General features: G+C 43.4%; 1 protein-coding gene and 1 pseudogene across 1 annotated transcript in view; both read right to left on the bottom strand.

Moving 5' to 3' along the window:
* LOC124722325 (potassium voltage-gated channel protein Shal) overlaps positions 1–13,820 on the bottom strand; it is a 980,926-nt gene that overhangs the window by 428,464 nt on the left and 538,642 nt on the right. The window lies entirely within an intron of this gene.
* LOC124723891 lies at positions 11,665–11,825 on the bottom strand (annotated as a pseudogene).

A 13,820-nucleotide genomic window follows, 5' to 3' on the forward strand; every position in this document is an offset into this window, starting at 1 on the left:
TGAGCGAGGGCGTATAGTGGGCGTGCGGGAGGCCGGGTGGACGTACCGCCGAATTGCTCAACACGTGGGGCGTGAGGTCTCCACAGTACATCGATGTTGTCGCCAGTGGTCGGCGGAAGGTGCACGTGCCCGTCGACCTGGGACCGGACCGCAGCGACGCACGGATGCACGCCAAGACCGTAGGATCCTACGAAGTGCCGTAGGGGACCGCACCGCCACTTCCCAGCAAATTAGGGACACTGTTGCTCCTGGGGTATCGGCGAGGACCATTCGCAACCGTCTCCGTGAAGCTGGGCTACGGTCCCGCACACCGTTAGGCCGTCTTCCGCTCACGCCCCAACATCGTGCAGCCCGCCTCCAGTGGTGTCGCGACAGGCGTGAATGGAGGGACGAATGGAGACGTGTCGTCTTCAGCGATGAGAGTCGCTTCTGCCTTGGTGCCAATGATGGTCGTATGCGTGTTTGGCGCCTTGCAGGTGAGCGCCACAATCAGGACTGCATACGACCGTGGCACACAGGGCCAACACCTGGCATCATGGTGTGGGGAGCGATCTCCTACACTGGCCGTACACCACTGGTGATCGTCGAGGGGACACTGAATAGTGCACGGTACATCCAAACCGTCATCGAACCCATCGTTCTACCATTCCTAGACCGGCAAGGGAACTTGCTGTTCCAACAGGACAATGCACGTCCGCATGTATCCCGTGCCACCCAACGTGCTCTAGAAGGCGTAAGTCAACTACCCTGGCCAGCAAGATCTCCGAATCTGTCCCCCATTGAGCATGTTTGGGACTGGATGAAGCGTCGTCTCACGCGGTCTGCACGTCCAGCACGAACGCTGGTCCAACTGAGGCGCCAGGTGGAAATGGCATGGCAAGCCGTTCCACAGGACTACATCCAGCATCTCTACGATCGTCTCCATGGGAGAATAGCAGCCTGCATTGCTGCGAAAGGTGGATATGCACTGTACTAGTGCCGACATTGTGCATGCTCTGTTGCCTGTGTCTATGTGCCTGTGGTTCTGTCAGTGTGATCATGTGATGTATCTGACCCCAGGAATGTGTCAATAAAGTTTCCCCTTCCTGGGACAATGAATTCACGGTGTTCTTATTTCAATTTCCAGGAGTGTATTTGTGTGTGAACAAAAGCAATTTCTGCAGAGACCTGTTGCAGGAACTAGGATACAAACTGCAGCTTCCCAAAATACACTACTGGCCTTTAAAATTGCTACACCACGAAGATGACGTGCTACAGACGCGAAATTTAACCGATAGAAAGAAGATGCTGTGATATGCAAATGATTAGCTTTTCAGAGCATTCACACAAGGTTGGCGCCGGTGGCAAAACCTACAACGTGCTGACATGAGGAAAGTTTCCAACCGATTTCTCATTCACAAACAGCAGTTGACCGGCGTTGCCTGGTGAAATGTTGCTACGATGCCTCGTGTAAGGAGGAGACATGCGTACCATCACGTTTCCGACTTTGATATGGGCCGGATTGTAGCCTATCGCAATTTCGGTTTATCATATCACGACATTGCTGCTCGCGTTGGTCGAGATCCAATGACTGTTAGTAGAATATGGAATCGGTGGGTTCAGGAGGGTAATACGGAACGCCATGCTGGATCCTAACGGCCTCGTATCACTAGCAGTCGAGATGACAGGCACCTTATCCGCATGACTGTAAAGGGTCGTGCAGCTACGTTTCGATCCCTGAGTCAACAGATGGGGACCTTCGCGAGACAACAACCATCTGCACGAACAGTTGGACGACGTTTGCAGCAGCATGGACTATCAGCTCGGAGACCATGATTGCGGTTACCCTTGACGCTGCATCACAGACAGAAGCGCCTGTGATGGTGTACTCAACGACGAACCTGGGTGCACGAATGTCAAAACGTCATTTTTTCGGATGAATCCAGGTTCTGTTTACAGCATCATTATGGTCGCATCCGTGTTTGGCGACATCGCGGTGAACGCACATTGGAAGAGTGTATTCGTCATCGCCATACTGGCGTATCACCCGGCGTGATGGTATGGGGTGCCATTGGTTACACGTATTGGTCACTTCTTGTTCGGATTGACGGCACTTTGAACAGTGGACGTTACATTTCGGATGTGTTACGACCCGTGGCTCTACCCTTCATTCGATCCTTGCGAAACCCTACATTTCAGCAGGATAATGCACGACCGCTTGGTGCAGGTCCTGTACGGGCCTTTCTGGATACAGAAAATGTTCGTATGCTGCCCTGGCCAGCACATTCTCCAGATCTCTCACCAATTGAAAACATCTGGTCAATGGTGGCCGAGCAACTGGCTCGTCACAGTACGCCAGTCACTACTCTTGATGAACTGTGGTATCGTGTTGAAGGTGCATGGGCAGCTGTACCTGTACATGCCATCCAAGCTCTGTTTGACTCAATGCCCAGGCGTATCAAGGCCGTTGTTACGGCCAGAGGTGGTTGTTCTGGGTACTGATTTCTCAGCATCTATGCACCCAAATTGCGTGAAAATGTAATCATATTTCAGTTCTAGTATAATGTATTTGTCCAATGAATACCCGTTTATCATCTCCATTTCTTCTTGGTGTAGCAGTTTTAATGGCCAGTAGTGTATTTATTCCTTAATGAAATTTGTCATTAAAATATCTTTTTCAAACCAACAGCTCAGTTCATGGAATCAATATTCGAGATAAGACTAATCTTAACGAAGATTTTAGGTCACTTACTTTGGTCCACAAGGGTGTCCATTCTTCAGAAACACATTTTCAATAAATTGCTGGCTGTCATATTTAGTTTTACTACTAATGGAGCTCATTTAAAAAGTGGCCTAAGGGGTTTATCGATGGGTAACTCCATCTTCAAAGTTGATTATTTTCTCAGCGGAACCAACTGATACATATAGTTACAAATTATAAGAAATGACGTGTTATTGCATAGAAACTGACTTCTGTACAAATTCAGTGCAGTAATGTTACCTTTGTAAGTAAGTGTTGTAAAATGATTTTTCCATTTGGTGAAGTTTGAGTACAATAGCCTAAGAATTATTATATGCACTTCAGTGTACTAGATATTTAAATGTTTTGTGACAAGTTAGATATTCCATCTGAAACTAAAATATTACCGCCCGCTTAGTGCTCTACACAACCCGTACGTAAGGGTGAGGCTCAAGAGGGGCAGTCCCTCCCTCCCTTCCTGCCACAGGCACTACTTGTGTGTGGTTCACTTGTTCGATATCTATATATGTCCATGATTCGTCATGTCTGTTTTAACAGCTAGCTACAAGATAGATTTCTCAAGTTCGTCTCTGTCAAGGCTGAGAAACCATGTCTCCTACATGGAGATGACAATGTGATCGGAATGGGAACACTAGGTAAAAAGAGCAAAAAAGCATCTAAAGACGTAAGGTCAAACAATATAAGTTGGAAATGGCTGACGTTAAGAACTGCTGTTCTGATGGGCCAGCTGTCTGGAATATCGCAGTAGCTGCCAGATCTTACAGTTCTTTTTGCTATAGCTTATGCTTATTTTCTTAAAATTTAAAACATATATTCACCATCCCTTCGGAAATCTACCTTCCTGTTAGTGACTGCGATACAGACTCTTCCCATATCAGTAGCAGTGTCATAGGAAGATACATGATAATGGTGATATGTTGGAAGAATCTGTGAGGAGTTGTTCCACAAAATATAAATCATACAGTGATAGCGACACAGGGGTGGATGTAGGACAGAAATAGCACGATTCGTCTAAGTGGTTGGATCTGAAAATACCAAGCTACTTGGTAAGAAGAATTTTGGTGTGCCTACACCCCTTACAGAACCGTTTTGCGATAACGTTATGGTTGTTAAAATCTGTGGTCAAGTGAACTGTCAGGAACAGTTTGATAAGGGTCGGCCTGTAATGTTAAGGAAGCAGATATCTGGATTATTTAACTAATATCCCTATAGTAAATTCTCCCCGTTCGTCACTGCGAGACGTAGTGTCAATGCGAACTACCTCTTCTGCTACACGAGAACGACCAGAGGAATACTGGAGAAAATCGGCACTGGAAGCCGTTTCGAGGAAATATAAACGTATTGTGGCTATTCCATACGAATTGGAATTAGACAACGTTTAAAGCGGATGTTCTAATGGAAGAGCTGCCTGGAATATTGCAGCAGCTACGTGTAGACGACTATAATCATTTGGATTTAAAAATAATGGAAGATTTTGTTGGAAATTTTAATAAAATAGAGATGTGCGACTGCTTAATATAATATCGCACTTTCTGCATCGAAAGGAGACTGCCACGGAAACAGCATTGTGATTGTGGGCAGCGATAAGACGGTTGGAATAAAATGCTTAACGTGGATGACCTCTAACTGTACAGTAAAAATATACAGTAAATTTATATGTCAAATCACAAGTCCGGGAGTAAACAAAGTCACCGGTAACCACATTATAGACATTATAAAGTGCCCAGACAGGCGACTACGAGAAAATTTTACGTCTTCCTAGATTAAGGAGCATGAAATTACCGTACTCTGTGCCAATCTAATCCATGTGGTGTCAGCTAACTAATAACTTACAGAACAGCTGCTGTGTGATGCTTAACAACGTTGTACTGATTGTCTATTGGGGTAATAAGAGTATCTATAAACTGACTGGTACAAGTAAGTCTGCCAGACTCTCAAGAGCGGTAAAAGCATATACAGGGTGTTACAAAAAGGTACTGCCAAACTTTCAGGAAACATTCCTCACACACAAAGAAAGAAAATATGTTATGTGGACATGTGTCCGGAAATGCTTACTTTCCATGTTACAGCTCATTTTATTACTTCTCTTCAAATCACATTAATCATGGAATGGAAACACACAACAACAGAACATACCAGCGTGACTTCAAACACTTTGTTACAGGAAATGTTCAAAATGTCCTCCATTAGCGAGGATACATGCATCCACCCTCCGTCGCATGGAATCCCTGATGCGCTGATGCAGCCCTGGAGAATGGCGTATTGTATCACAGCCGTCCACAATACGAGCACGGAGAGTCTCTACATTTGGTACCGGGGTTGCGTAGACAAGAGCTTTCAAATGCCCCCATAAATGAAAGTCAAGAGTGTTGAGGTCCGGAGAGCGTGGAGGCCACGGAATTGGTCCGCCTTTACCAATCCGTCGGTCACCGAATCTGTTGTTGAGAAGCGTACGAACACTTCGACTGAAATGTGCAGGAGCTCCATCGTGCATGAACCACATGTTGTGTCGTACTTGTAAAAGCACATGTTCTAGCAGCACAGGTAGAGTATCCCGTATGAACTCATGATAACGTGTTCCATTGATCTGTTCTTTATTTGTGTGTGAGGAATGTTTCCTGAAAGTTTGGCCGTACCTTTTTGTGACACCCTGTATATTATGTCCTGCTGGCATACAGATTCCTAACACTGACTGCAACAAAGATAATGAAAGTGTTATACAGAAGTGTTATACTAAAGCAGGTAAAACATGTTTTTCACAATCTAGGACATTGTTCTCCACATCATCATCAAATACAGATATTGTCAAATTTGGTCTAATTCCCACAAAAAATGTTATTCCACAAGTGTTAAGGAAAAGAATCAATGTGTCGAACAGACTTAAACCATTTCCTTTAGAGGAAATCTCTCCCCTAAGTACAGTTAACGTGTTATGGGCACGAAAAAGAAAACTGGAAATGGAGGACATCGAAGTCAAGAAAGGAAAACTGGAGTATGTGACGCAGACAACCGCCATAAATAAAGAATATAAACTGCAATTGGAAAAAGAAGTAGATAATGCAGATGTGCGACCAATGTTAACATATAGCTTTAAACATAGTATACGGAGAAACGTGGCTAAGGCTGGGGAAAATAAAATACATGCGTTTAGCGTAAACATCACTGGAAATTGGTCAGATATTGGAGTGCTGGCTGGAATCAATGAAATCGAGAATGTTTGCTACGGTACAGGAAACACGAGAATTCCCGTTTGTACCGGCTCAAAGGAAATAGTTATATGTAAATGTGTCTAACTCGATGTTGTGCACCTATTAACAGAACAGCCATGTACGGAGTTTAGAACCGATGGAGCATCTACATTTAAAGGACACTCGTTTGCAAAAGATGTAAACTTTAAATTCTGTACAGACATTCCGTAAGAATGTGTAAGAGATGATGAGTGCTTTAAGAATCGTGTCATGGGGGAAAATAAGATGTAAAATCAAAATCCCTGGATGCTCTCATCTAGAATAACTGCAAGAAGGAACAGAACTGATTGTTGAAACCTTAAAGGAGACAGTTTAAAGGAACAAAAGTAGGTGTCTATTAGAATTCGAGAACATTCTCCTTTGCACCTATCAAATCACTGGACAGAGAAAGAGCCGGTCGGAGTGGCCGTGGTGCGGTTCTAGGCGCTACAGTCTGGAGCCGAGCGACCGCTACGGTCGCAGGTTCGAATCCTGCCTCGGGCATGGATGTGTGTGATGTTCTTAGGTTAGTTCAGTTTAATTAGTTCTAAGTTCTAGGCGACTGATGACCTCAGAAGTTAAGTCGCATAGTGCTCGGAGCCATTTGACCCATTTGATAGAGAAAGAAATATCTGATTCAGATGTGAATTTACGTAATAAGTTAAAAATTATGCTACATATTATTAAAACTCCACCCAACAAAAGTAGAGAAACGGTTGTTTTCTGTCTGTAAATGTTTATGCAGAAATTAATAAAATTTTGTACTAGATTATTTGCTTGTCTTATTCGCTAACCTACCAAAAATCTTAAGACATTTACTATTTACCATGATGTACGTGCTTGTATTTTGGGTGGGGGGAGTGTGTAGTAGGATGATCTTGAAAAGTAGTGAAATTAGGTAGCTGAAAGCGTTGCGACCCTGTTTTCATACCTACATGAGGCCTTTGTCAGCTGCTATCCCAAATTAACATGCATACACCCGTTTGTCGTTAAATGATAGGTATCGGTGAACAGTAACATCGATTCGACAGCTCAACACTACAGAATCGCTGTTCACTAATAATCTGTTCAGGTTATGTGGCTGATCCGAGAAGCAAAAGTATCACGTGGATGCTGCTAGGATCGTACAGATTGGTCCCCTCCATTCTAAAATGCAACGAGAAAAAATGTCTGGGAAAGATGATTTATTTCTCCTGGAAACATGCGGCTGGATTAGGGTATATATGGAATTATATTGACAACCATCTTTTCACTCTATCAGATCGTGAGATTGGGATAGATGGATAATACTGGTGGGATGTACCCTCCCAATGTACAGCGGCTTGCGGCGTATTTGTTTCACATGAAGAATTTTCGCAGGTGACTGAGTTGTCGGTAAGAATGTGGGAAGATCTTTGGTGGGAGTAGTAGTTGACCTGAACGAAACGAAGTCTATTACAAATTAATAGTACTATAAATCCAATACACTGTCATCGGAGGCGTTAACTGCAATATAATACTTAGTAGTGAGGATCTGGACCAAGATGAAGAAGAATGCAAATGCTGGGTCCGAATTCAACTGCGGGAATCTTAAGGGAAGCAACCCAAGCACTAATAACAGACAAATCAGTGCGTTAAATATGTCAGGCTCAAATTCATTTTCATGGATTTTCATGGAGGCTCTATTTCATCCACTAAGAAGTAACAGTGAGTGATCTTAAATCCCGTCGATATGTCACCTAGAGACTGTGACACTACAATTCGTATCGAGCTGTAAGAGGTACTAAGGTAACTGTTGTTGCTGCAGAACATTGACTATGATTTGGTATGGCTTGTATTTGTCGGTTAATTGGCTCTTTCTGTACGATAATTGGATAAGCGTGTAAGTACTGGGTTTGCTTCTAAATAAATAACTACCACTACGCTTATGCGTACTACCAATGTGGATATACTCTGCTGTAGACGTAATACAGAATCATGGTCGGTACACTATTGAATAGCGTGTGGTGGTTTAAATGAGGAATGATGCGATTAAGTCCTGAATCTCACTCTACTCTTGCAGTATGCTTGGAGGTGTGAGGCTGTTGCACCAATGTAAATGATTTAATGGATAGTGTTTTGGAAGCTCTATGCCACTGTTAAAAAAATGGTTTAAATGGCTCTGAGCACTATGGGACTTAACAGCCGTGGTCATCAGTCCCCTAGAACTTAGAACTCTTAAAGCTAACTAACCTAAGGACATCACACACATCCATGCCCGAGGCAGGATTCGAACCTGCGACCGTAGCAGTCGCGCGCTTCCGGACTGCGCGCCTAGAACCGCGAGACCACCGCGGCCGGCATGCCACTGTTAGATTCGTATTATGGAGGTATACACTATTTGAAAAAAAAAGGTGATGTATTTCTCTCGATACACTATGCTGTCAACGAAGACTCTGGCACACTTACTGTCGTATTTCTAGCGTAGTAATCATAAGAAAACGATAAAGGAGATTAGGACACAAACAGGGGTATATTTATAGATAACCATTCGATATCGATGAATTGTAGGTTTTATGCTTCTGAATTTCTTTGTGCAGTTCTAATATACTCTTCATGGTTGTGAATGTCTTATTACACGTTAGTGTGCTATTTTTCTCGCGGTGACAGTTCTTTATCCAGTCAGCTGCGGGTGGATAACTAGAAAGCCTTCTACCCTACGGAATAGAGCTGTTGGAATGTCACAGGATTTCGAGAGAATTAGCAAGGATTGGTGACTTGGCGGGGGACATCTCTTGCTTGTGAAAATTAAGAGGATTCAAACGCTATATGTCAAAGACTGCACGATTCGCGAGACTATGGCGGGTAAGAGGCAAAAGAGGAGTCGAGAGGTAAGCTGTGTTCCGCTTCCTCTAAGTGTGTGGGTAAATATATTACAGCCGCTCGCGAACTGATTGCAATGAGAAAACTGGGGGCTGATAAGAAGGTTTTCAATGAGATCCAATCAGCAGCAGAAGTTCCGTCTTTTGTTTTCTCGATAAATAAGAGACAACATTCTTCCGTGAATTTGGTGTGTGCTCGCATCTCGTGGTCGTGTGGTAGCGTTCTCGCTTCCCACGCCCGGGTTCTCGGGTTCGATTCCCGTCGGGATCAGGGATTTTCTCTGCCTCGTGATGGCTGGGTGTTGTGTGATGTCCTTAGGTTAGTTAGGTTTAAGTAGTTCTAAGTTCTAGGGGACTGATGACCATAGATGTTAAGTCCCATAGTGCTCAGAGCCATTTTTGAATTTTGTGTGCCTATAAACGGATGGATTGACATATTAATAGGTGGACTAAATTTACATCTATATTTATATGCCTATATCACAAGCCATTGTATGGTGCGTAACGGAGGGTACCCTGTAGCATACTGACATTAACCTTCCGGTTCCACTCCCAAACAGAGTGAAGAAAAGAAGATTACCTATATGTCTCTATATGAGCGCTAATTTCTGGTATGTTATCTTAGTGGTCCTTACGTGAAATGTACGTTGGCTGCTGTAGAATCCTTCTGCAGTCAGCTTTAAATGTCGGTTCTCTAAGTTTTCTGAATAGTGTTCCTCGAAAAGAACGTCTCATTCCCTCCAGCGATTGTCATTTGAGCTCTTGAAGCATACGCTCACTAATTTGACAGGGGCCAATAGTAACACTTCTACAGGACTGTATTATGAGGGAAACCGAGCTTTGGAGGCTCATACACGTTTGGGGTGGGGTGGTCAGCAGATACGTATTTCGCTATTGTTCACTGGATCAGCCTTTCCGGCATAACTCGGAAACACTTTTCAGAACATTTCGGTTTGCAGGTGGGAGGAGAGGAAGGATTTTGTTCAACATTCTGATATTTGCCCCAGCGAAATTTAACCACTCAATCCTTCTTACGAGGGAAACTCCCCATCCCTCAGATTTAGTGGTAAAATGGCCCAGTGGACGGTGGATAGCCCCTCAAAAATTGAACACAGATCAAGCGTGAAAACAGAAAGAAGATGTACTGAACTATGAAAGAAGAAGCAAATTAGAAACAGTGAACGATCCAAGCTCAAGATTTGCAAGATCGAGCGAATTCCAAGAACCATGGCATCGTGGTTGTGTCGTCACGGTGTTGGACTGAAAACAGGATTGCCATGTACAAATCTCACTTATCCCTAATTTTTTTCACAAAATTATGAAATTTTTGTCAATTCATTGACGTGTCTGTTCTCCTGTAATTTTGGCAATCGTCGTACTATACGTTGGTCATACCATATGAGTCATGTGGTGAGGCTATATTGCCATTGCATGTAAATGTGATGAATAGTGAGAGCAGGCGAGATGCTGAAAAGACCTCTCACAGAAATGAAAACAACAAATAAACAAGTATGAACTATGTTGGAACCCAGGAATTCAAGAGCCAAAACTTCGAAAATGGTACGCAAGAGTAATAATATGTGGTATTTCTGTATGGCAAATAGGACGTACATATGTCTGCAGGTCCATTCCTTATACCTCGCTGTTGCAAACAGACGTTACATCACGACACAGACACAAATTTGAGTACAGAAAACAGACATTTCAATGACCAGACGGACAGTTAATAACTTTGTGTAAAAAAAAAATGGACCATGAAGGAGATCTGAACACAGATCTCGTTCTCCATAGTCCAACACGATGACCCCACAATCACGATGTCATTAATCGCGCAATTCGCTCGCTGTGGCACATTTTGAGCTTGTACCGTTCACTGTTTCTATTTTGCTTCTTTTTTTCACAGTTCAGTAAACCTTCTTCGTGTTTCCATGCTTGATCTGTGTTCAGTTTTTAACGGGCTATCCAATGGGTCATCTTACCACAAAATGTGAAAGGGGTGAAGAGTGGAGTTTCTCTTGTGAGAAGGACAGGGCAGCTTTTGCGAGTCTGGAATCATTAACAACTGTTCGGCACGGCGAGCGATGGTTTGTCAGTCGGGAGAGGCAGAGCCCTGACGTGCGGGCGGAAGTTCGCGACTCGGTGGCGGCGGTGGCAGCTGCTCGCATGTGACCCCGTGGCAACAGCAGGGATGGGGATGGAGGTGTTACTGGGACAGAGAAGAGACTGAAACATACTGCTGGCCCCCACAGACCTATAGGTCTCAGAAGGATTAGTTCAGGATCAGTAGAGCAGATTGGAAGTGACCTACATTCACCAGCATGACAAGGCAACCTACAGACAGAACGTTATTAGTGTTGTATATCTTCAACTATCTGACGACGGGGTTACCACCCATTTTGGTATCGGAGGAAGTGACTACCTAGCCGTTGCGAAACCCCCAGAGACGTCACAGAAGCGTCTGTAATGGTAATCTGGCGAATTCAATCCGACTACACAAAAAGTTTCTGGTTGCTGTAGACCCTCGAAAATTTAAAAAATTACTCACTGTGTAAAGGGACCCTCATGGTCAATTTAATTAATTAGTTAATCAGTTTGACAGCAATGCCGTGCCGCCAGACGGATGTGAGTGAGGGCGAGAGTGCAACGTGCATGATTCGCGACTTGGAGCAGTAATCTGGCATTTTCTCGTTGTGGTGCGATTGTTAACGAAATTTCAATCTACCTACATAATAAGTTACCTATATTCCCGAATTTATAAATAGATACACAGAATTAACGTGATATTTACAACTCCCATGTCCTGCTGTTTGGCTGCTTTAAGAGACTTCATAGTTGACGAGACATGTGACTATCTTAAGAGTTCAAAAGTGAGGACGCACCTTGTGACAGATGTAGAGCATGCTCTTAGTACTCTGTCGTGAGCCACAAATGAGTTTAATATTCTAGTCATGTTCTGCAGGACGTAACAGATATTATCGTGATAGGAACAAATTTTTGCCAAATAAGGAGAAAAGGGAATGTTGTTGTTGTTGTTGTTGTTGTGGTGGTGTTCAGTCCTAAGACTGGTTTTATGCAGCTCTCCATGCTACTCTATCCTGTGCAAGCTTCTTCATCTCCCAATAATTACCGCAACTTACATCATTCTGAATCTACTTAGTGTATTCATCTCTCGGTCTCCCTCTACGATTTTTACCCTCCACGCTGCCCTCCAATGCTAAATTTGTGATCCCTTGATGCCTCAAAACATGTTCTACCAACCGATTCCTTCTTCTAGTCAAGTTGTGCCACAGACTTCTCTTCTCCCCAATCCTATCCAATACCTCCTCATTAGTTATGTGATCTACCCATCTAATCTTCAGCATTCTTCTGTAGCACCAAATTTCCAAAGCATCTATTAAGAATCAACAAGTAACGACACTCTAACGATGTGAAAACTCGTGTATCCTCCAGTTTCTTCTGTCTTCAAAAATAACGAGCATAAAACGGGGGAATGTGCATTTCGCGTGAGAAACTCAAAGTGTATGGGCAACAACAGTCATGTCTCGGATAGGGTAAAGTGAATTTTTTAAACTGGGGAGTCTATGTCAGTGGTGAAATTGCAGTTGGAACTGTATATTCAACCCGCACCTGTTTGTCTCGCAGTATGATAAGAATTAGTGACCCCACTCCACGGCCAGCGGCAGCAATGGTCACGAGGGCTCAGTCGACTGGGACCTACAGTTTAGCCTATTACGACTGGGCAAGCACAAAGAAAGGCTCTGGCCAGTCGACTTTCCAGATACACAAGACTCTTGGTAGATGGCGCTGGACTAGACTCGAGGTGACTAGCCATTGTTTTCGTCTTGAGATCCGTATTCAGACAGGATAATGAGCACTATATAAAAAGTATTGAACGATGTATTTCTCATGTTTCTGTTGGCTAGGATGCGACTTGTGACTCGTAAATAGGTAAAGTGTGTTCTACTCCCCAGTACTGTAGATCCGTGATCCTGTGTAGAGGGTGCATGGATGTATAGCAGCACATCCCTCCCTCTCCCCCCTCCCTTCTTCCTCCTTTCCCCTTCGGTGCAGTGATTTTTAACGTTTTTGTTGTGGTGTCAGTAATACTCCAGTGCCGTGTGCAGTGCTACGTTCCACCAGCACCAGAAGTGTCGCCAGCATCATTCATTTGTGTTCACACTGTGGTGTTCCTTTGTTTTCGTGTCGACTCACAGCGTTCATTCTCTGCATGTCTGTGTGGATCCCGTCTATGTTGTTTTTAAATCTACCATTTATACTCATCTATTTTTGTTCTTGTTTATTCATCACTTTATACAATTCTATGAAAGTGTTCTTTTCTCATTTGACTGTATTTTTTCTGTAACTCTCTTGGCTGAAGAGTGGCGTATTGTGCTCCTGCCAGCCCGCCCCATTTTGGGAAGTTAAATAACAATAAAGAAAAAAAATAGCAGCACTAGGACAGTAGATCGCTGTTCTAATATTATTACACATCCTTACGTTCTTCTCAGAAGCTATTCATTTGTAGATTGGAAGAAGGCTACACCCCTGCGCATCAGTGATAGCAGCACTATTATTATTATCAATCCTTCCCATATAGGTCTCTTTTGCTAGACTAACAGCAAAAACATCCTATCTACATACAGCAGCTATTCGTGAGACTGGCTAGAGCTACTCTCCAGTGCTTGATCAATAGCAACTACTCATCCTATACTTCACAGGCAGAGGAAAAAATATGAATTTTCCCAACGTTTTTTGAATTTATCGCCACAGCATTCTGGGTTGGCCACCTTGAATTGTTACGTAACTAGACTTCGCAAGTATTCCAAAGATGATGAAATATAGCCAGCGGGAGCGAGAGCGCCTTACATTCTTTCATGCCAGTGATATGCAAATTGAATTTTTATAAATAATGATGATGTTGATTACAATATTATTATTACTATTATTGTTATGTCCTCTGCAATTGAACGTAACTAGCATTTGAATTTACTGCGGGAATCCGAAATTAAAATG

This window comes from Schistocerca piceifrons, chromosome X (assembly GCF_021461385.2).
Source record: "Schistocerca piceifrons isolate TAMUIC-IGC-003096 chromosome X, iqSchPice1.1, whole genome shotgun sequence".
NCBI lineage: Eukaryota > Metazoa > Arthropoda > Insecta > Orthoptera > Acrididae > Schistocerca > Schistocerca piceifrons.